The sequence below is a fragment of the Mustela lutreola genome, chromosome 9 (genome assembly GCF_030435805.1).
Source record: "Mustela lutreola isolate mMusLut2 chromosome 9, mMusLut2.pri, whole genome shotgun sequence".
Lineage (NCBI taxonomy): Eukaryota > Metazoa > Chordata > Mammalia > Carnivora > Mustelidae > Mustela > Mustela lutreola.
This window is the reverse complement of record NC_081298.1, coordinates 49,202,872-49,226,851: the sequence shown is the minus strand read 5'-3', so window position 1 is coordinate 49,226,851 and position 23,980 is coordinate 49,202,872. Positions and strand designations below refer to the sequence as shown.

The 23,980-nt window shown below is 43.1% G+C and overlaps 1 protein-coding gene across 3 annotated transcripts in view; it reads right to left on the bottom strand.

Annotated features, from left to right (window-relative positions):
• SYNDIG1 (synapse differentiation inducing 1) overlaps window positions 1–23,980 on the bottom strand; it is a 174,295-nt gene that overhangs the window by 135,020 nt on the left and 15,295 nt on the right. The window lies entirely within an intron of this gene.

The following is a 23,980-nucleotide window of genomic DNA, read 5'->3' as shown; positions in this document are numbered from 1 at the left end:
AAGATGGGATTGGGAGGGAGACAAACCATAAGTGACTCTTAATCTCACAAAACAAACTGAGGGTTGCTGGGGGGAGGGGGTTTGGGAGAAGGGGGTGGGATTATGGACATTGGGGAGGGTATGTGCTTTGGTGAGTGCTGTGAAGTGTGTAAACCTGGTGATTCACAGACCTGTACCCCTGGGGATAAAAATATATGTTTATAAAAAATAAAAAATTATAAAAAAAAAAGCCAGTTTCTGCTGTAGGCAGCTAGTGCTCAGTCTTTTGGGGGAAGTCTGAGAGACCATGTCATACATGTACTCAGTGTAATCTGACCTGAGGATCAAGGGAACTGGGGTATTTGTACACCAATTTTCTGTCCATCATTGGTCAAAACCTGATCCCAGGGCATTCACTCTCTGGCCCTTGAAACTTGTCCTAATATAGGCTGAGTGGTCTTCTACTGCTAGGAAAGTGGTGGGAAGCTGGAGGTGTTAGCCTGTAAGAAGCTTTTGACTTGCAGAGGTAGTGTGCAGAAGATACACCTGTACATAAAACTCCTGGATGAGACCTGATAAGTGAAATTCTTCTTTAGATCCCTAAGGATGGACAATGTCAGAGGCAACATGGACCAAGCACCTCACAGTTCAGTATGTCACAACCATCTTGTGAAATGGTCCTTATTATTACCACTGTCATAGTCAGAAGAGAGAACTGAGATACAGAGAGGTAAAGTCAGGTCTGACAGTCAGACAGGTAATAAGTGGCAAAGCTGGGATTTGAACCCAGCCAGTCTGGCCTCAGAACCCCTGCCCCAGCCTCTGCTCCATACTGTCTCTCATCAGAAACACAGTAGGCCATGCAACGGCCTAGCTGTGAACAGCCTAGCTTAGGGCTGAAATAAATGGAATCCAACAAATGAGTGGGAAAAGTCTTCATTAGCTGCTACTTCTTGGCAGTGTCACATATGACATCTTAGCCACTACCCAGGGCCAGTGACTGTGGGTAATAGAAAATCCTCTTGGGCTGCCATCAAAACACTACAGAGTGGACAGCTTAAAACGCAGACATTTATTTTCTCACAATTCTGGAAGCTGGGAAGCCCAAGGTCAAGGTGCTGGATGGTTTGATTTCCGGTGAAGGCCTTCTTCCTGGCTAGCAGAAGTCCTTTTCCTCCCTCTGTCCTCACATAACCTTTCCTAGGTGTGTACCTGTGGGGAGACAACAGCAGTTCTCTCCCTTCCTTTTGTTATAAGGCACCAATCCTATCATGAGGACCCCAAACTCATGACTTCAAATAATCCTTTTCACGTGCCAAAGGCTCCATCTCAAAATACCATTGTATTGAGGGCTAGGGCTTCAACATAGGGATTCTGGAGGGACAAAAACATTTAGTCCATAGTGCAATGAGGTAAGGACTTTCAAGAGTCTTAGTATAGCATCTATAGAAGTACAGTTTTCAAAGCAAAACACATACTACTATATAAAGTACAAAATAGAATTTACAACATAATAAAATATATGAAATATGCAAATATGTTATTTACCTAGATTAGTAGATAAAAAGAGATATATTTTCTTTTCCTAAAAAAATTCAAGTTATTTCACATTCTTGCTAGCTTGAGGAAATCTCATTTTTTCTCATTTTAAAAAGTGTTTATATAGTAGAGTTGGTAAGCCACCTGCTTCCATTTTCAATTTATCTTTACTAATTAGAAAATCCTCCCTTGGGCCACCCCCTTGGGTGGTCCTACTGTCCTACTGTCAGCATCAAATGATGAGTACAATTCATTTTGCTTTATGGGAAATGGATCTCCCACAGCACAGACTTCTGAGTAGAGACCCCATGTTCTTTGTCTCCTGCTCCTCTGGGGCAGTGTTCATGCTCTGATAGACAGGACTGATATGATCAGGATTTTAAAAGCTATGCTTTAACTAAGCATGTGGTAGAGCAGGATGACAAAGCCACATCTACAGCATAATAAATAATAGGAAGGGGCACATTGCTTCAATCAAAACAGAGGGGGAAAAAAGAGTATTTGCTTTTGTTTGCCAACTAAGAAACATCAGATTCTCTAAGTAGATATAGAAATGCCCAAATAGGGGCGCCTGGGTGGCTCAGTGGATTAAGCCGCTGCCTTCGGCTCAGGTCATGATCTCAGTGTCCTGGGATTGAGCCCCGTATTGGGCTCTTTGCTCAGCGGGAGCCTGCTTCTCTCTCTCTCTCTGCCTGACTCTCCACCTACTTGTGATTTCTCTCTCTGTCAAATAAATAAATAAAATCTTTAAAAAAAAAAAAAAAAGAAATGCCCAAATAGCCAAATATCTTGTGAAAATTCACAGACAAGGGATTAAAAACAGAACTTGGAGGAAAGGAAGGTGCTGAATCCTTGTTCTTCTTTTTTTTTTTTTTTTTTTTTAACTTATGTGGTGTTTCTACGTTTTCTGGCAGCTTCTTCCAATTTTATTTATTCCAGTTGCATTAAAATATTCAAAGTAATATTTGTTTATTTCTAAAGAAAGAAACATTACAGTCATCATTTGGCATTTTTTTAAACGCCATTTGTGGGCTGCCTGAGTGACTCCGTGGGTTAAGCATCTGTCTTTGGCTCAGGTCATGATTTCAGGGTCTTGGGGTCAAGCCCCATGTCAGGCTGTCTGCTCAGCGGGGATCTGCTTCTCCCTCAGCCTGCTATTCCCCCTGTTTGTATTCTCTCTCTCCTTTTCACTTACTCTCTCAAATAAATAAATAAAATCTTAAAAAAAAAAAAAAAGTAAAATGCCATTTGTGAGCTGTAGATGGGCAAACTGACACACTCCCTGGAGGACAGGGCTGACACACAGCCCTTGAGCTTCTGTCTGCGCAGAGCTACAGACACTGGCTCCTCAGTCTGGGTGATGGAGGACTAACTGGCCCATGTGGTCTTCCTCTCCTGATACTTGCAAGCCATCTGACTTCCTTCCTGACCTCAGAGGAGAGCTGGGCATGCAGTCACTCTGGGAGTGACTGTGGCATTCACAATGGCAGATATTTGTATTAGGAACACGCTTTGCTCAGAATCATTAAAATTAATGGCATGATTCACATGGCATCTATTATCCCTGTTCCCTAGGCTGATAATGGGAAATCAGCTGTTTATATGGTTTCCAACCACTCGTAAGGAATTACATCTCATTCTGGAGATTTTTTCAAATGACAGGAAAGGGGTCACTCTTTGCTTTATCAGGAGTGCTTCTTTCCCTTGTTTCTCTCCCACCGGTGAGCAAACCCTGCCTGCAGAAGGCAGGCAGAACTTCTGTTTGCATGGATAAGATTCTCTGGAAGCTCATGAATCTAGACTGGTACTGACCCATCCTTTGCATGTGATTTCTAATTATTAACACTAAGTGACAGAAAGGTTTATGTCATGACAGGTTGCTTTACATCGGTGCTTCTTGTGTGCTCATATGGCCACTTACTTCAGGCTTGCCTGGGACCACAGAGGTGAGCGCTGGAGAAGGGGAGCCCATTACCCTTCCTCCCTACCTTAAGTTAAAACTGAGTCACTAAGCGTGAGACACTGCATTCTTCTGTTCCTCTTCCGATCACTCATGCCTGTGAGCGGGATCAGGAAGGCCTTCCTTCTCTCCCTAACAGGGTAGTGCTCAGTGCTCATCAGCATGCTCCTTCGGGGTCTAGGCTCTGACGTCACCCTGTGGGTAACACCACCTGCAAACGAGGCTGAAGGCTGTCAGAGCATTAGGTGCAGGAGACTGAACACAATCTCCGCCCCACAGGAGAGCCTGCACTATTTCCAACGGAAAAACACAGATTGTGGCAGTGCAAGTTGGGAAATCCATTTCTGATCCTACTTAGCTGTCAACTTACCTGTCACGGAAGTGAACATACATGTCACATTTAAGATCAGCATGGCATACGATCCTAAGATTCTCAATAGAATTAGCTAAATTCTGCCTGTCGGCTGCTGTTGTTGATATCTTCTGTAGCTCGTGGGTTTTCTGTCTAGGAGCAATAGTCCCCAGTGTTGATTAAAAACCCCTGTTCCTATTTAACTTTGGGAAAGAGACCCTGAGTTCCTGAAGAGGATTTGCTTTGACAATTCCATCCCTTTGAGTGCTGGGGGAGCACGTACCCCACCACGCTGCATGCAGTGTGGCATACACAGAGAGATGGCAGCTTGTCCCCTTGAGGCCAGGTCATCAGGTCTTTACTAGGTTTTGAAACCTGAGCCCTCTGTACAACAGAAAGCACTGAATTAAAAGAAGGGAGACAAAGCTTGCTTGATTTACAGGGGCTGGGCATCAATCACCTCAGGTATTAAACATGGTAAAGTCTATTTAAAGATAGAAGAATAGAAGAATTTTGATAAAATTCCATGCTTCTAAGAACATATGAGCTGGTAATGAGATAATAAATGACGTGAATTGCATTAGTACAACTTTGGGGGAGAAAATTCTTTAATAAGCCCACAAAAGCCGGATGTAGGTCAAAGAATCTCAAGGGGATTTTTTTTTTGAGGGGGAGAAATTGAGAATTATAAATAGATAAAAATCGTATCACTAAAGAGAAAAGAAGGGTGAAAAATATTTTTAAATATCTGAAGTACAAAAGTAGGCAGATGTGTGTCCCAGAACCACGTTGTGGTGCTTTGATACAGCACACACAAACACAATATCGTGTGTGGAATAGTAACAAGTCTTACTGCAGGTTTAGTGAAGGAAGGAACCCAACTAATCTTCACCAGCACTGTGCTGTGTGCTTTCTTGCACATCTCCCAACGTGAACAGTTTGCCTGCCCCAGCAAGAACGAACTGGAAGGCCTACTTTGTACATGATGCCTACTTTGTACATGAGGCCTACTTTGTACTTGAGGAAACAGATATTCAGAGAACATTAGTGTCTTGCCCAAGGTGCAAAACTAGTCAGTTAACAGAGCCAGAATTTGCACCCAAGTCTGCTGGGTGCTGGAGATCATTCCATTATTCAAAACGTCACACTTATGGAATCCAGAAGAATAAAAACTCAGGGATCCATGTAACAAAAGATGTGTAAAACTTGTATACCAAAGATATAAGATGTCACTGAAGGAAAACACAGAAGAGTTAAATAAACAGAAAGGCGTTCTGTGTTCACGAATTGGAAAACAACATTGCTAAAATGACAATAATGCTCAAATTGATCTACAGATTGGATGCAACCCCATCAATATTCCAGCTGGCATTTTGGAAGAAATCGAAAAGCTTCCCTTAAAATTCAGAGAAATGTAAGAGACAGGATTCCTTTCTCCCTGCTCCTGCAACATGCAGTTAACCTAACAGCTTTTGAATATAAAAATAGTAACAATCCCCACTTGTCAGGCAGTTACTATTAGCCTAAGGGGTTAGCAAACATTGCCAGTGTGTTCTTGTTCAAATTCCCTTCCGAACCTTAGGATTATATTATTCATTTTATGTTTAAAGAAAGTTTGGTTCAAGTCCCTGGATTTGATCCTAGTTCTGTCCAAATAAATTCCCATTGGCATTGTTACAGACGGACCTTCTCTAGTGTCTATTCCAACTGTGACCAGCACAATCTAACGTTTGGATTGTCAATTCATTATGTCTCAGAGGAAGGCTGTGTATCAAGGCTGCCCCTCTCGTCCTGCCCATGTGACCCTCGAAGCCTCACTGTCATCACCCTACAGGGGGAATCAGTCAGTTTGGGAATGGAAAGACATGGCCTCAGATTATAAACCAGGGTTACATCTGAGACATAAGCAGGAATAGGGGCAGGTGCAGCAATAAGAGATGGGTGTTTTGTGTCTCTTCCCTCACGAAAGGTTGAGATGGGAGGGGGGTTGCTCATGGCCATCAAGTGGCTGACGTTCAGCAGTAATGGAGGGTCGGTCTGAAGTGGGTTTACTGTGTACTGTACCTATCACTTGAAACATCTGACAAGGAACCTACCCTACCCCTCCATGTCTCTGAGCATGTTGTTAAAACCTGGGCCCCCAAATTTAACTGGCCAATTCTATCCTAGCAGAGGAGATATATCTGTATCTCCTGTGTCCCAGGCCATATCCTGGAACATTCCCCAAAACACTTTTTAACCAATCAGTTTAAGTCTGTATAACAAATGAGAATCAACATTTCTGGGATCTTGAATTAAAGAGTATAAACCATTCTTATTGGGGAGGTGCCCCTAAATAGACACAGGAAGAGCACTGAGCAGGACCTTTTTGGGGTGACCAGCAAGACCTGCAGCAGGATAAAGGGCATTTGTGGGTCACACCAGAGAGAGTACACAGGCCTGCCAAGTGCCGCCCTCAGGCATGGTATGAAAGCAAGGACTACATGGTGTCTGCCATGCCCTTGCTCCCCTCAACCACCACAGTCAGGGCCCTATTAGGGCAGCCACTCTGGCCTTCCCTAGGCAGAAGAGCAGGGGCAACTAGATTGGACCCTCAGGGTCCCAGACACACCCTTGTGACAGTCCTTTTTCTGCCACTTGGAATCTCTCAGAGTTGGGTCTTCCTTTCTCCATCACAGCCTACTGATCAGGACTCAACCTCAAGGAGATCTTCAACAGGAATCACTCACAAATGGACAATGTCAGCACCTGGCCACTTCCTCTTCATCTTCCAATACTTAGGTCACTGTTTTGTGACTTCACTATTCCCTGCTCCCCCACCCCCTCTGGATTCTCAAGGGCCCTGCTTTCCCTTCATCACTACTCAGCCATCTATGCACAGGGCATTCCTCTACCTTTGCCAGTTCCCCAGCATCCCCCCACCTTCCCAATTCCCCCCAAGACCTATATCCCAATGAACAGGCAGTGTGGTTGAGTCACACCAGCCAAGCTTCTACAGGGTCTTCCAGATGCAGATGTCCACAAAAACACTACCATGTTTCTCTCTGAGCATGCGGCTGCCTGGCACCCTACTGGGAGAGAACTCCCCCCTCCAACACTCAGAGCCACAAGACACAACCTCGCTCTCTCTCCACCACTCACCAACTCCACATAAGCACTGGAGCATTGGTGCATGCCTGGCACAATCCCAGGCCTGGCATACGACATGAACAAACCAGACAGAACCCCTGCCCCATGGAGCTTCCAAGTAACTCCGTCAACCCAAAATCCCAGAGCCATTCTCCGTTCTTCTCTTTCTGTGCTGATTCTCAGCAGCCTAATCCTACCCCGCTCATCCCCAGCATCCCCGGCACCCCACTTCACTCACAGCTGCGCCCAACCTGGACCAGGACAGCCATCCTCCACCCGCTCCCCCTTGAGCCTTCACATCCAGTTCTCACAGCAAGGTGGCCCTAGAAATGGTAACCTGACCCTCCCCTTCCTCTGCTTATAGCCTGCAAGGGTCTCTGTCTATATTTAGAATAAAGTCCAAACCAGTTAGCTTGGCCTGCAGTCCTGCACAATCCAGCCTCTGCCAGGTGCCCCAGGCCCACCTCCTACTTCTGTACCCCCAAGCACTTGGAGATTCTTCAACACCAGCATCCACACCATTGGCCTCTTGGTGCCTGCTCCCAAAATACTGGTTTGCTTCTGGTTGGGTCCCACCCCACAGCCCTTTGCACATGTCTTGGCATGGTTGGATACCTCTTGTTTCAGGATCTCAGCTCCAAAATCATTTTCTTTTTCTTTCTTTCTTTTTTTTTTTTTAATATAATTTTTTATTTTTTATAAACATATATTTTTATCCCCAGGGGTACAGGTCTGTGAATCACCAGGTTTACACACTTCACAGCACTCACCAAAACACATACCCTCCCCAATGTCCATAATACCACCCCTTTCTCCCAAACCCCCTCCCCCCAGCAACCCTCAGTTTGTTTTGTGAGATTAAGAGTCACTTATGGTTTGTCTCCCTCCCAATCCCATCTTCTTTCATTTATTCTTCTCGTACCCACTTAAGCCCCCATGTTGCATCACCACTTCCTCATATCAGGGAGATCATATGATAGTTGTCTTTCTCCGCTTGACTTATTTCGCTAAGCATGAAGGACCTCAATGTGCGAAAGGAATCCATCAAAATCCTTGAGGAGAACACAGGCAGCAACCTCTTCGACCTCAGCCGCAGCAACATCTTCCTAGGAACAACGCAAAAGGCAAGGGAAGCAAGGGAAAAAATGAACTACTGGGATTTCATCAAGATCAAAAGCTTTTGCACAGCAAAGGAAACAGTTAACAAAATCAAAAGACAACTGACAGAATGGGAGAAGATATTTGCAAACGACATATCAGATAAAGGACTAGTGTCCAGAATCTATAAAGAACTTAGCAAACTCAACACCCAAAGAACAAATAATCCAATCAAGAAATGGGCAGAGGACATGAACAGACATTTCTGCAAAGAAGACATCCAGATGGCCAACAGACACATGAAAAAGTGCTCCATATCACTCGGCATCAGGGAAATACAAATCAAAACCACAATGCGATATCACCTCACACCAGTCAGAATGGCTAAAATCAACAAGTCAGGAAATGACAGATGCTGGCGAGGATGCGGAGAAAGGGGAACCCTCCTACACTGTTGGTGGGAATGCAAGCTGGTGCAACCTCTCTAGAAAACAGCATGGAGATTCCTCAAAATGTTGAAAATAGAACTGCCCTATGACCCAGCAATTGCACTATTGGGTATTTACCCTAAAGATACAAACGTAGTGATCCAAAGGGGCACGTGTACTCGAATGTTTATAGCAGCAATGTCCACAATAGCCAAACTATGGAAAGAACCTAGATGTCCATCAACAGATGAATGGATCAAGAAGATGTGGTATATATACACAATGGAATACTATGCAGCCATCAAAAGAAATGAAATCTTGCCATTTGAGACAACATGGATGGAACTAGAGCGTATCATGCTTAGCGAAATAAGTCTTTCTTTTTTTTTTAAAGATTTTATTTATTTGACACAGAGAGAGATCACAAATAAGCAGAGAGGCAGGCAGAGAGAGAAGGGGAAGCAGGCTCCCCATGGAGCAGTGATCCCAATGTGGGGCTCCACCCCAGGACCCTGAGATCATGACCTGAGCTGAAGGCAGAGGCCCAACCCACTGAGCCACCCAGTTGCCTCTCAAAATCATTTTCTTAAAGACACTGTCCCTGACTGCCACATACATTGTTCCACTCTCCCCCAGTCAACCTGTCACTTGAAACTGTTATCTTCATAGTACTCACCACAGTCTACAACTTGTTTTCTGTGCCTGTCTCTTCTCTGTGCCTGTTTCTCTACCTGCCCCCAGGGAGTGTGCACTCCATGATGGCCGAGACATTTTCTGACCCACTGTCAGTTAGGACCACTGGATCCTATGCATTTTATGCTGAGTGAAATAAGTCAAGCAGAGAGATTAAATTATCATATGGCTTCACTTATTTGTGGAGCGTAACAAATAGCATGGAAGACAAGGGGAGATGGAGAGGAGAAGGGAGTTGAGGGAAATTGGAGGGGAGGTGAACCATGAGAGACTATGGACTCTGAAAAACAATCTGAGGGTTTTGAAGGGGCAGGGGGTGGGAGGTTGGGGGAACCAGGTGGTGGGTATTAGGGAGGGCATGGATTGCGTGGAGCACTGGGTGTGGTGCAAAGACAATGAGTACTGTTACGCTGAAAAGAAATAAAAAAAAATTTTTTTTAAATAGCCTTGTATATTGAAAAAGAAAAAAAAACTGTTTAACTGTTGGTCAAATGAAAAAAAACTAAGTCTTTCTGGGAGATACCAGACCACACTTTTCTTGATGCTTCTTTCACTTAAACTTTTACCTAAGACCCTGAACATTTGGCTCTGGCATGACTTATCATCCAGACTGGCCACTTCTGGGCATGGAAAGGTCCGTGACCAGAGGGACACCAGTCATATGAAGCTGTGAGGTCACCCATTTGGGTCTGCTCTCAACCAGTCTAGTTACAAGCGTGAGTGTTCATCATGCAGTCGATAGCAGCAGCACTGGCTTTACTTGCTCACGATTCTCCTGGGCTCAGCATGCAATCAGGATGGAGTGGGAGCTCACAGCCCCTTCTCCAGCAGAGGAGGTGAGGAAATCACAGACCAAAGTAGCCCCATATGTGAGACTTTTATGAAAGATGATCTGGAAATCTCCAGAAACCTATGTTAAAATGAGAGGTTATTATTTCCAAAGAATATTTGATATTGGGAGAAAATCCAGTTAAAATAAATCCACTCCACAATAGTATGCATGTGCACATGTGGGGTGTATGCCAGAAAAGGAAACCCAAAGCTATGTAAGTGAGTTCATTCAATCTTTAACAAGATTTAGATTATAATTACAAATGTGTGCTAATTCTCAGAGCAAAGAAGGATAGAGTGTTGTTTAGGTTTGCTGGTGTAATTAATTCTTCCAGTGAAACTGACTTTGATGCTAATTGGAAAGAGAATGATTTTGGGGAAAGTATTCAAGGCTTCCCTAACTACTGTGAGGATTTCTCAATACTTGGATAGCTTTGTATTACAAAGTGCCTTACCTGTCAGGAACCTCCTAGATTGTCTCTTCCATTAATGGGTTAGCACAGTGGGACTATCATAATCACTGCTTTGCATGAAGCCAGTAACCCAGAGTCACCCACACTGACACCGTGAACTCCTGCCACTGCGCAAGTTATGTGGTTTCTCTTTGCTTGGAGGATCTGGTTGGCAGCAGGAAGCCCCTGCCCCATGGCAAGGAGAGGTGCTGGTATGGGAAGGGAAGGGCTGCCTGAGGGTGCTCACAGGAGATGAGCTGGTCAACAAGCCTTTCCCCATGTATCCCCATGACCAGGGAGGATCTTCATACCATTCCCTGTGGGAGGAGGTAGGGTGGTTGGGGCGGGGAGGTGGCGAGGCCACTATCTCACAGGTCCTCCTTGACTCTGTCTTTATACTCTCTGTACTCTGTGGTACTGAAAAAAAGGGGGTGTGCAAATCTGACTCAGCCCATTCTGTGAAGAAAACAGCATTCCTGTCATTTATCCTGCAAGGGGGTGATGGGTGACATTTTGTTGTTTTTTTCTTTGGGACTTGGAGGTTTACCAAAGTCTCCCAAGCCAGGATGAAAATACACATGTCCTCTGGAGGGTCTAGGAGCACATCTCCGACAGGCATCTGGCCCAAAGCTACAGCTTAGCTGAGCTGAGCCTGCCCTTCCTCTTGCTCACCTGCCCTGCCTCTCCTGTCTAGTGATTCCCCATCTTTGACCTCTCACTCAAGTCATAGCTGGGGAGCTGCTTCCAGGGTTCAGTGCTGCTCTTGGCAGGGCCCGACACCGACAGAAAACCGCAATGCCAACCAAGAACCAGCAAAGGAGTGGGCACATTCTGAGGGGCATGTATAGAGAAGGTGCTACTCTGTGTCCATGTGGGTGCCTAGAAGTTCACCATCAGCAAAAAGGCAGAAGAGCACAGTGGTCAACAGCCTTAGCTCTCACTAGGCCCCCTGTTATCTGGGTCTCCCAAGCAGACCTGTGTCTTGCTGAGTGTTAAACAGAAGTAGCAGCATCTCCTATCATGCCCATAATGGAGTATCTATTTTAGCCCTGCTTTTGTTCCCTTTACCCATCCTTTGCATTTCTTATTATTTTTTATACTTTTCTTCTTCTTCTTCTTCTTTTTTAATGTTTTGGTTTCTTTTGATGTATTTGAGTCAAAGAAAACTATCAGCTTCCCAAGGGAAGGTACCACATCTATTTTCTTGTGTTCCCAGAAAGCACATTGTATGTAGTGGGTGCCCAATGAATTGGGACTCTGAGCAAATGAACTGAACCATCTTTACTCATAACCATACTTCTGATTTCTTCAAATATTCTCAAATGCTGTCAAGTTGTTGTCCTTTGTCAACATTTGATTAAGTTTCCTGTGTTACCATTTGATCTTAACATGAAGTTCATATTGGGTGCCCATCTGGGAGCCACTCCTGGGATGTGCCCGAAGTGTCTATACCCCCAGGCTTCAGAAGTCCTTGATGGACATGGCATGAGTTCACCGTGGGAACAATGATGAAAGCACCTCCACATGCAGTGGTCCCCATGACTACCCCTGCATGCCCTCTGCTGTGGGCCCGCCTCTATGATGACTGTCTTTGTCAAAATCAGCTGCTGGTAATGTTCAGGAGGTAGCATGTGAAACTTCCCCCCTTTAATCCACCATACCTGTCAACCTGTCAGCCTGCTGAGAAAGAGTATGCATTGTTCTGACATGACTTTTTCTGTACAAAGACTCCACGAGTGTCCTGCCTTCTCCCAGCCTACAGAGATCTAGAATCTCCAGGGGCATCCTTTGCTTTGCTTTATTTAGTATTCCACTCCCACCACTTATACATTCAAAAACTCCCTAATCATTGTAACTGACCTTCCATTCACTCCAGCCAATGGATTGGTACCAAAGGGCCAAATCCACAGGGCCTGTTAAACGAAGCACATTCGGCCTATTGAAAGCTTATTTTCTGTAAGTTTTGTGGTCTTGGACCACTGAATGGCTCCACTTGCCCTCACCTGCTGCAGTAGTCAGACCCACAAGGCCATGAGTATGGCACCTCACTAGAGGCCCCAGCCCTCTCTGCTGGGCTCAGGAAGGTTGCTCTGGGCCAGTTCCTCTGGGATTTGCTTCCTCCCTGGTTCTGCTCCCACTCAGATGGTTTGAGTTAAAATGTAGGTGTGGCATCTACCTCCTCACCGTCTGTATCCACCCAGAACCTGGCATTCCAGGCCCCAGCATTGCCTCACCCACCAAACCAAGGCTTCTGACCAGCCCATCCTCCAGAGCTGGCCTCTGCTAAGGCCCCACATGAGCAAACATTAGTGACAACTATGGCATGCTAGTCCCAAGTTGTCAGATCATGCTGAGGGCTACTTATCTCTCACCCTGCATAATCGCCATGACAACACATGCATGGGTAACTGGGGCCTCCTCTTCATTCACAGGGAAACTGAGGTACAGAGAGGTTGAGTGATTTCCCAGAAAGTAAGGGATAAGTTGGAGTCACCCCTTATCAGACTGACTGCAAAGGCTCCAGGCACAGACTCATTTACTCCCCCACTGCTTTTCCTCTCTCTGCACCAGCAATCAACTGACCCGCCCCAAGCCACTGTGCCTTGGTTCCCTTCTTCTCAGACTCTCTCTATTTCCCAGATGGCACAAGCAAAACCCATCCTTGCAGGCTCATAGGCAAAGGTGAAATAACTCTCTATAAATAAAAATCAAGAAACCACAAGAGAAGATTTTCATAAAGTACTCCAGGAACTATAATCTGTGTGCTTTTTGTTAGGCATGGAAACAAACTGATTACCCCCCACCCCATCCCCCCAAAAAACACACATAAAAGAAGAGTTCTCCTTTGGCCCGTATCCCAGTCATTACTAGGAACAAAATGGAAAGAGTCCACTTATATACAAAAGCCTAGAGTTCCAAATTGACCTCATGGTCCTCACCTGACAGTTCATGTTCTCAGGCTCCTGGCTGCCCTCCCTCCCTGTGTGCCACCCCTTTGCTGTTATTAATGGGCAGGGATGCAATGGACCCATCTCTGGGGCTTTGTTTGGATCCTGCCAGCTAGATGAACCAGGGACTCAGATGCACCCAGGCAGGGGGTGCCTCTTGGTGAAGACATGAAACATGCCCTGAGGTTTTTTTTAACACAGTATAGGAACTGTGGCCAGAAAGTCTAAAGCTCAGCTACATACATACAGCTATCTGTGCCTCCAAGTACTGTCCACTGGCTGGCTGCCTGCCAGGCTCCCCAGGAGCAACTTAGTGCATCAAAGATGATCGTGGTGGCTGGGTTTAGTGCCCAGGGTGTTTGTGTGCATGTCTATATGTATCCATATGACTGTTAATGTGCATATGTGTGTTTGTGCGTGTGTGTGTGAATTGATGTACCTGTGTATGTGTGTTGGTATGTCAGTGTGCGTGCCCAAATATGTATGTGCCTATGTGTGTCTGTATGAAGGAATGGGGATAGGAATGTTGAGGATATTGTCTCATAAAAGAAGCTGTACATCCAGTTCTAGGTCAGGGCACCTACAGGAATCTCAGCCTCCACAGGCAGCTTAGACTTGCCAAGACCACGAACAGGACTGAGTCATTGTAGGGGAAAAGAGGATTAACACAAAAAAGGCTTTTTATGTACTATAGGGGGGGACATCCTGACCCAAGAAGCAATGCCCTATTCTAGAACAGCAGATTGATGTCAATCCTTTCATCCCAGAGCCCAGTAATGCCCTGACCCAGGCCTGGTGTTAAGGGTAGAGGCAAGTCCAGGAGTGATGTCTTTAGCTAAGAATCCTGGTGGAGAGTCTTTTTCCATATTTACCTCTTATTTTGCAAAATACTCACACTTTGGTCTCACTTAGATCATTGATATGGCACATTTGGTCTTCCTGAGGAATAAGAGAGTTCTCCACAAAGGCTGAATAAATGGGAATTCATCTTTCCTAAGCATGAACCTAAGCAGTGCACAGGGAAGGTCTCATTGTCCCCATGTTTACAGGTCCCAGGAGAGTAGAACCCTGCCTCTCTTTAGCTTGCTTCTGGAATCTGGGAATGGTTTGGAGCCTGGAGAAGGAAGAGGCCAAGGCAGGTGATTAATCATCACTCTACTCAAGTGCTTGTCCATCTGGTCTACCTTATTTTCAACATACCATCAGGTAGTGTGAACCACTGTTAGGTGACAGTGACATCAAGTGTGGATAAGAAAAACAATTACTCCATAAGGCACTGCATTAAGCACTCTGTGTGTCGGAAGGATGGAAATGTCTGGTTTTCTAGGGTCTGGTTTAGTGGGAAGACAGCAGTTTGCATGGTCCCAGCTTGGACTCTTTCACAAGCTGAGACCATGTGCCAAGTCCAAACAAGTGAGTTCAAGATATGAAGACTTTGTGAATCCTGACTCAGAACTGATGCACTGCCACTCCCATCTTATTGTGATCAAAGTCAGACACACATCCTGTCCAGATTCAAGAGAGGGAAAATGGTCTCTTCTTGAAGGGGGTGGTGAAAAGCAGAGTATGTGGAGAGATAAGAGGGAGGAAAGATGTGTGCAAACAGTCTATGTTTTTTATCCATATCTAATTCATACAGACAAAATAATAAGGAGGGAAGGAGGTTAGCATGCATGTATATTCATACATGTACTCACATTTATACATGCACATGTGTGTGCATGCAGACACGTGCATAAAGATACTTATGTAGGCATATACATATTCATTTATTCATTTAGCCTCATGCATACCAAGAAGTGTGCTAGACTCTCTGCAAACTTCACGTTCTTTGAGATAACTGCACTTGTCTCCAGTTTAGAAGTGGAGAAACCAGAGCATAGAGGTTAAGTAGCTCAGATAGTCATGGACTAGTTTCTTCTGAGCCTGGGCTCTGATTATGTGCCCTTGCAACACATACCAATAAACCCAAAGACAGAGTAGTCACCAAATCTTGGATCTGTCTTTCTATCTCTGAAGATTTGAATAAATAGAACACTGAGAATTTGTTTCTATTATGTATTACATAAGACAAACTTTAAGCATATTATATTTCTTGACCCCAAATCCAGGTTATGTAAGTTTATTTAAGATAAGTAAAACCATATGTAAAAGCCCTCAGCAAGCCTACACTGTTGGCATCTTCAGCTGAACAGCTGCTACGCTCTCTTGACTCAAACCAGTGACAACAGAGGAAGTCCATCTCTTCTGTGCCCCAAATATCACCCATCTCCTCCCCTTATCTAGTACCATAATCTGAGCCTTTACTACCTGGATGCTTAAAGTGCACCCCAGGAACAAGTGGCATTGTCATCACCTGACATTTGCTAGAAATGTAGGCTCTCAGGCTCCAGGCCAGATCTGCTGAGCCAGAATCTCTTTGTCTGCAAATCCCCAGGTGTTTTGTGTATGCATTAGAGTTTGGGGAACACAGCCTTTTTTAAAAAGATCTTTTATTTAATTCATTTGAGAGAGAGAGAGAGAGAGCTTGCCAGTAAGAGCACTAGCAGGGGGAATGGTTAGAGGGAGAGGGAGAAGCAGACTCCTTCCTGAGTAGGAAGCCTGACAAAGGGCTACACCCAGGACCCCAGGTTCATGACCTGAGCTGATGGCAGACATTTAACTAACTGAGCCACCCAACCACGCCAGAAACACAGCTTTCACAGATATTTCAGTAAGCAAAAGTGATTCAAATTTAATATTATTGACCGAATTCGATTTATATGTTTTACATTATTTGTGTGCAAGTCAATTTTTCAATATCCCCAGATGAGTCTATTGTGCAGTCAAATCTGAGCACCACCTGGACCTGAGATACTCAGAGTGAGGCAAGAGCACAAGCTAGGAGTGTGGTGCAGGTTCAGGAATCCCCATCCCAACCCTTTCATCAGAATCTGCACTCTACCAATGCCCCAGATGTGCTAACTTAAGCTGAGCAGTTCTGCTTGGCCTCAGTCCAGGTCCTCTACTTGGATTCCCCAGCCTAAGCTCAAGCTTTACCACCCTTCTTTTACCCACCTGGATGTCATCCCTCCCACACACACTATACACAATTTCAGTGTCACCAGCAAACCACTGATTGTTCTTTGTGTTTACATGTGTTCTGGACTTCCCATCCCACATCTATTACATGATGTCCCTTTGGGGCTGGTGACAGTCACAGGCTGAGTAGAGTACCCACCCTAGGATATCCTCATCCTTAAACCCAGGCATAACCAGGAGTGGCTGAAGACACAGCTCTAGCCAAGGAAAACTTTGGGCAAATGTTTTTGGAGGGCTCTGTCTATGTCTCCTACTTCTTGCCTTGATTTCAAATCTGATGCCTTGAGTTGCAGCAGCCATCTGGGGCCCAGGAGGATGGAAGTGCTGCAGCCCTGACTACACTGAGCTGTTGAGTCTGTACCTCCCACCTCCAACATCTTCATCTGCTGCTACCCTCCCTTTGGCTTGGTCAGGGACTACTGATGCAGTCCTTCTCTTGTAGGCTAGTATCGCTAGTATCATGTCAGAATAATAAATCCTATAGTTCAGCTCCCGTGTGTCCCTGGTTTTCTGTTATTATTGCAGTTTCAGTTTGTGAAACTGAATTTTAAAAAAACTCATTTAAAATAGAGCTGAGAGAAAAGCAGCCTATGGAATAGAAGATATTTGTAAATGATATATCCAATAAAGGGTTAGTATCCAAAATATATAAAAAACTGATGCAATGCAGCACCCAAAAAACACATAATCCAATTTAAAAATGGGAAGATGTTTCTCTATGGAAGACATCCAGATGGCCAACAGATACATGAAAAGATGCTCAACATAACTCATCATCTGGGAAATACAAATCAAAATCACAATGAGATGCCACCTCACACCTGTCAGAATGGCTAAAATCAAAAACACAAGAAATAACAAGTGTTGACAAGAGTGTGGAGAAAAAGGAACTCTTTTGCACTGTTGGTAGGAATGCAAACTGGTGTAGCTACTGTGGAAAAGAGTATGGAAGTTGCTCAAAAAGTTAAAAGTAAAACCACCCTGCAATCAATTATTACACTATTAGGAATATACCTCCAAAATACAAAAACACTAATTCAAAGGGATATGTGTACCTCTATGTTTATTGCAGCATTACCTATGATAGTCAAACTATGGAAGCAGTCCCAATGTCCATTGACAGACATATGGATAAAGAAGATGTGATGTGTACATACATAAAATAGAGTATTACTCAACCATAAAAAAGAAGGAATATTTGCTATTTGCAACAATGTGGATGGAGCTAGAGTGTATTATGCTAAGTGAAATAAGTTGGTCAGAGAAAGACAAATACCATATGGTTTCACTCATTATGGAATTTAAGGAAAACAAATGAACACAAGAAGAAAAAAAGAAAGAGACAAACCAAGAAACATACTCTTAAATGTAGAGAAAAAACTGGTGGTTACTAGAGTCGAGAGGGTGGGGGGATGGGTGAAATAGGTGATGCGGGTTAAATAGTACACTTATCATGATGAAAAATAAAATGATATTAAATTTAAAAAGTAAAAGAAAATGGAGACAAGCCCCATTATTTTGATAAATGGTAACATAATCATAATTCAATCTGAACTTTAAATAAATGGCATTTGTATATTTTATTTTTTTTATGAAAAAGCCACACAATTGGAAAAAAACAAAACAAAAACACAACTGACCATAACATGCCTTTCTAGGCAAATTCCAGAAGTTAGAGTATAATAGCACAATGTATGAACCATGGGTCTTCTACCCCTTCTAGAGCTTCAATACTTTAAGTGATAAGGTCTATCATTATAACCAAACACAATGTGAGATGGTCAGAGCTTTCTGAACTGCTGCTATATTAGGAATCATTTTAGTTTAGCTGTATTTAATTGTTTTCTAATGGTTCTTAGCCAGATTCCACATAAATAAATGCTTGTTTGCTGTATGAAAGTTTATAGAACTACTTTATAATTCTAATGAGGTAGAATACTACTTGCATGCTAACTGACAACCTACAGAACAATTATCAGAATGTGCATCATCATAAAAAAGAAAATAAAAATAGAGTCACAATGCCAGAAAGGGGAGCATTCATGCCCTCACACTCCTAAACTTCAGACTCCAGAAGGAAGGTACCTTATATTTTCCATCAGTAAGAACTCTACTAGATCCATAAGAAGTAGAAAATATTTTCTCCTTGCCCAACAACAGTCCAGCCAATGAGAAACTGCCACAACTCGGCCAAGAAGAAATCATCACTGCTATAAAGGCTCATCCTCCCTCAGTGGACTTTCAAAAAAGCAGCCCCTCCCAACTTCTTCATTTTTCTGTATAAAATAATGGTTTCTTTACTTTGTCCTTCAGACTTGCCTTTAGTTTGGCCATGGCCTGCATGTCCTAAATTGCAATTCCTCTGCCATTCTCAAATAAATGTATTTTGCTGGTAAAATAATCAGCCGTTTTATTTTCAAGCTGGATAATTTTTTTTTAAGATTTTATTTATTTATTTGACAGACACAGATCACAAGTAGACAGAGAGGTAAGCAGAGAGAGGAGGATGGGAAGCAGGCTCCCCACTGAGCAGAGAGCCCAATGTGGGGCTCTATCCCAGGACCCTGGGATCATGACCTGAGTCGAAGGCAGAGGCTTTTACCCATGGAGCCACCCAGGCACCCCCAAGCTGAACAATTTCTAAACTATGTGCTCACACAATTGCATAAAGAGATCTTTGTATTTTGCATGTCAATAAAAGAGACAAAAAAAAAAAAAAAAAAGCTAGATCCAAATCAGCTTTGCCACAGATTTCTGTGTAAATCTGGAGAAGTTATTAGACATACAAGGACATGAAACTTCCAGTTTTTTTTCTCACCTTTCCCTTCTATGTCTTCAGTAAAATTACTGGGGAAAGATGGAATTGAACCAAATTCCTAAGACATATAATTCACTTCGTAATAACTAACCCGCAGAATGTACAATAGTGGTGCTATTAATCTGTGCCCCAGTTTCTGACTATGAACCTAACAGAGCATCACACTCTAGAATATACTTTTGAGAAATAATTTAACATGCTAAGAATTTATATTGATATTGGAAAATAAGTGAGAAGCTATGGAAGAATCTACACAGTAAAAAGATGGTTTTAGATCATTTGCTGTTGAGAAAGGGTTCCAATTTTACAATTTTCATTGTCTGTGATCTAAAGACCTACCATGAAGAAAGCACATCATTTGAGTATTTTACTTTTCAGTATTTGTGTCAGATAATTTTTTCCAAAAGTGAATATAACAGTATTTTCCATCCCACAATTGTTTCAAAATGTGTCCTTGGTGCTTCTGTCATTGGAAGGTGGGGGCCCTGTGCCCTTCCCTGAACCTAGGCAGGCTTGTAACTTACGTGTAATTGATGATTGTGACAGGAGAGCATTACGTGACTCCTGAGGCTATGTCAGAAAAGTGTTTGTGGCTTGTGTCTTCTGCTTGAAAAGCTCTATGAACCTCTGAGCAGTCATTGAGGAAGCCCAATACCTCAAGGCTGCCATGCTTCAAGGAAGCCCAATGCAACCCACATGAAAAGGCCACATGGAGAGTTCCTAAGGTTTAACAGAGCTTCCTAGCTGATGTCCAGCTGCCCAAATTCCCTAATCTTCCAGCTCTAGATACCCTCTGACTACACCTTAACAACAGACCAGAATTGGACATACCTACATGCCAACTCTCCGAATTGCCAACTCTCAGAATGTGAGTATTTTATGCTAATAAGTTTTGGGGCAACCTGTAAGTAGCAATAGGGAGCCACAGCTGTCTGTGACTTAATCTGTCTACAGATTCCAGTAAACACCATTGTTGCATATCAGGTTCTGAGGCCCTGCAGAAATGCCATATCTGACCTTTGATCCTTATCCTGAACTCTGCCTAGAAGAGTCTTTCTTTCTACTTCTTCTCTGGTCTAACCCTTCCATTGTTTGAACCTGGATGAACCTTGCCACAACACCCTCACCCCTTGCTCTGACTGAGGTCTCTCCAAGTCCCACAGATCCTGTACCCACTGTATCATCCTGCTTGCACGCGTGCAGAGAAAGTGAAGGCCCTTAACATCAGATAAGCCCTTGAGGGTACAGTGAAGATCCCCAGGTTTTCCTCTTATCTCTGACATCTAACACAAATAGAGCACATGGGAGGCACTGAGGTCTCTCCAAACCCCACAGCCCCTGTACCCACCTGTAACATCTTGCTTGCATGCATGCAGAGCAAGTGAAGCCCCTTCCCATCAAACAATCCCCTGAGGGTACAGTGCATGTCCCAGTAAAGGTCCTCTTGGAAGAGGGAGAAAACAGAACCCTGGGGAGAATAGCAGACAGGATGCCAATGACGTGAAGGAAGACGAAGGAATCAGCACTCCGTCTAGCATCATAGCACCATATAAATGTCATATACAATAAAGGCTGTTTTCCAGAAAAGGTGGGGGAGCGCCTTGGTGGCTCAGTCACTTAATGCAAACAGTCACTTAACTGTCTCCATTCCGCTCAGGTCGTGATCCCAGGGTCCTGGGATCAAGCCCCACATCGGGTTCCCTGCTTGGCTGGGGGCCTGCTTTCCCTCTCCCACTCCCTCTGTTCCTATTCCTGCTCTCGCTATCTCTCTCTGTCAAATAAATAAGTAAAATATTAATTTAAAAAATTTTTGTTCTTATTTTTGACATCTAACAAAAGATAGAGCACATGGTAGGTACTTGAGATATGTTGAATGAATGACTTCTAAGGAGTCTCCACAGTTGTAGGTTTTAGAGTCATGGGAGAGGGCTTGCATGAGTGTGTGCAGACAAGAGGGTGAGAACTCACTCAAGCTGGGGATGCTGGGTAGGAGCATAGAAAGACTTTTTCCAGAGGAGGAGAAGTCAAGAGAGGGCAAACATTTGACCCAGCACCTCCCACTGTGTGCAAGGCTCTAGGCACAGGACATAAGAATACAAAATAGAGAAAGGACCAAATAACATCTTCTCTAAAATTTTTTGCTTGCTTTAACTCAAATGGAAATAACTGATCATTTATAACATTAGAAAAGTACATAAGGAAAGATAAAATCTGCATATAAGGTATTTTCCAAGCACACATGAATTTTTCTCTTTCTGCATATAAGTACATGCAGTTTTGAGTTCGGCATCACTGCAACCTGAACGTGTATTACTCACTTTGCATGAACACCCTTTACTCCCCTTCTAGAAGGTCCCAGGTTTCCCACTTCCCCCAAAGCATGTATGAACATGTAACCAAAAAACTTTATCCAGAACTGTGATTATTTCCATAGGGTAGATTTTTATTTTTTATTGCAAAAGCAGCATATGTTTATTTTTATACATTTATTTTTTTTTCCAACTCATTTATTTGCCTTACTTCAGAGTTAGTCAGATGTCATGGGACTCACAGTTGTTGTGTTTTCAACTTTTGGATGTTTGTGCCCCACTGCTTGCACAAAGAAGGGAGAGGGACTGTTAGATCCATGGGCCCTCTTTGGGCTCTCCCTCCAGGGGGTTCTTCTGATGTGTCATTTTTTTTGCAGCTGTTCTTCTTGTTCCTGACATTTTGTCTCTTTAAATATCTATCTATCTTTTTGAAGGTAGGAAGTTTGTTTATTCTCATAACCAAAGAGATTTATATATCCCATTTTTTTCTTTGAAGTCCTTTATGTATAATCATACAGAAAATAGTGTCCACCAAAAATATAAATTTAAACCATGGTAGTGTATATAAAGTAAAAAACAAACAAAAAACATGAATGTTCCTACTTTTTCCCTATTCCTCATAGCTACTATTGATAATTTGGAAAACAGCCTTCTAACATGTTTTGAATGAATATATGAATCACAACCCCCTCACGCAGAATAATGCATTCACACAATTTTTAACATATTTCTTTCTAGATTTCTATCTTTATTATCTTGTCATGAATATGCATCTGTTTAAATTCATACCAGGCATTGTCCAGGTCAATGGACCAAGTATTGAATCTCTTATTATTTTTTGGAAGAACTTCATTATTTTACATATTTAATCTTTTCATGTCAGACATTTAGGGCTTTTCCCCTAATATTTCATTATTTCAAGTCTAAATATACATATTTTGCAGGTATCCTAGAATTGCTACCTAGTGGATTCATGTATGGGATCCAGGAGGTAACAAAGGATCTGGATGAACATTTCACAATAGCTTTTGAGGCAAGGACTGACTCAACTCTGCCATACAGAGAACCAGAGAGCTCATGTCTGCCTCAGGTGTCCTTACTGACATGAACAGAACCATCTTGGAGCCTATGCAATTTTTTTGGAAGGAAGATGTAGCTTCCCAAACTATTTTTTTTTTAAATTTTCACAAGTGAGGATAAACACTTTTATATATATTTATATATTGGTCATTTCCATTTCTTCTTAACTTCTTCTCTAAGGCACGTGCTCAGTTTTTGATGAGATTGTTTGGGTTCTTATTACTTGCTCTACAAGGATGTAGCATTTGTTACATTTGTCACAAATGTTTGGTTCCAGGTTATTTTATACTTTTTAATTTTGCTCACAGTGTTTGCATTGCACAGAATGAATAACACATATTGGTTAATCTTTATCAATATTCTCCTCATTTAGAAATGCTGCTAAGACATTCAACTGTAGGCTGAATTTATTTATGCTTTTTGTATTTATTTATCAATACTTCTCTTTTTATATTCATTCAGAATTATTTTATGATGTGGAAGAGATATAATTCAACTTTATACCCAACTATCTAACTTCCTACATTCTAGTTGTTGACCAGTCTTGGTCTTCCCTTGATTATCATGCTGCCTTTGCCAATACAATAACCTCTGGGGACTTGGAATCTATTCCAGAGTTCTTTATCTTACATATCATGGCAGACTGAATGTGACCACAAATTCTTTGACATGTCTCCCTTCAGCAAGTTGGCTCTACTTTGCCTCTCCTTTAATACGGGCTGACTTAGAGACTTGCCTCTAACCAACAAAATGGGGTTGGGCTGAATAAGCTTGTACACTGTGCCTCATTCATGCTCATTCTTGGAGTGCCAACCACGGCACATGAAGTCTGTCTACCTTGAGTCCAGCATGCTGTGAGAAAGCTTCAGGGAGAGGCAAGTTGTAAGCACTGCAAGTGACATTCCCAGCTAGGTCCAGTATTCAAGTGAGCCCAGCCCAGGCACCTAAGCTATGGAGTGAAGAAGCCCCCAGTGACTACAGACTCAGCCATCAGAGTCTTCAAGGCTGAAGCCCTAAATGTTACAAAGCAGAGACAAGGCATCTCTGCTGTGCCTTCTTGGAATTTATGACCCATATATCCATGAGCACTAAGTTCTGGGGGCAATTTATTATGAACAATAGATAGCCAGGACAATCTGTCAATTATTTATTAGTAATTAGAACCTTAGAACTCCAATGAATGTGAGGTTTATCTTTAGTGTGATAAAAAGACACAACATAAAATTTGCCATCTTAACCATTTTCATGTGCATAGTTCAGTAGTGTTAAGTAATATTCACATT